We start from the raw sequence: 414 nt of genomic DNA on the forward strand, positions 1-414 counted from the left end.
TCCTGGCCTGGAGGGTTAGGGTTAGGGATTAGTTTTCCTGTTAGGCTTACATCATTTGCTCTAGATGCTTCCATGTTACAGCCACGGCCCCATTAAAAGCAATGCTGCATGGACCATGCACAAACACGCATGAATGCAGTACGTGGGTGCGCGGTTTTGTGCACACCAGTGTACACATATGCTCGAGGGTGTATTCACATGGGCTTTTTTCCCCAGTCATTGAGGAAACAAAATAAAAAAGTTATCACTTTTTTTTAGCAGTTTTGGAACAGACTTGACGGGAAACGCACACGAACTACTGTGCACTGGACCGATCATACCTGTGTATGCAGAAGACAACGATCCCGCTACTTGGAGTTTACCAATGCCAATATATTTTCAGACTTGGACGTTATTAAAACTCGAAACCGAGGC

This window comes from Eleutherodactylus coqui, chromosome 10 (genome assembly GCF_035609145.1).
Source record: "Eleutherodactylus coqui strain aEleCoq1 chromosome 10, aEleCoq1.hap1, whole genome shotgun sequence".
Classification (NCBI taxonomy): Eukaryota; Metazoa; Chordata; class Amphibia; order Anura; family Eleutherodactylidae; genus Eleutherodactylus; species Eleutherodactylus coqui.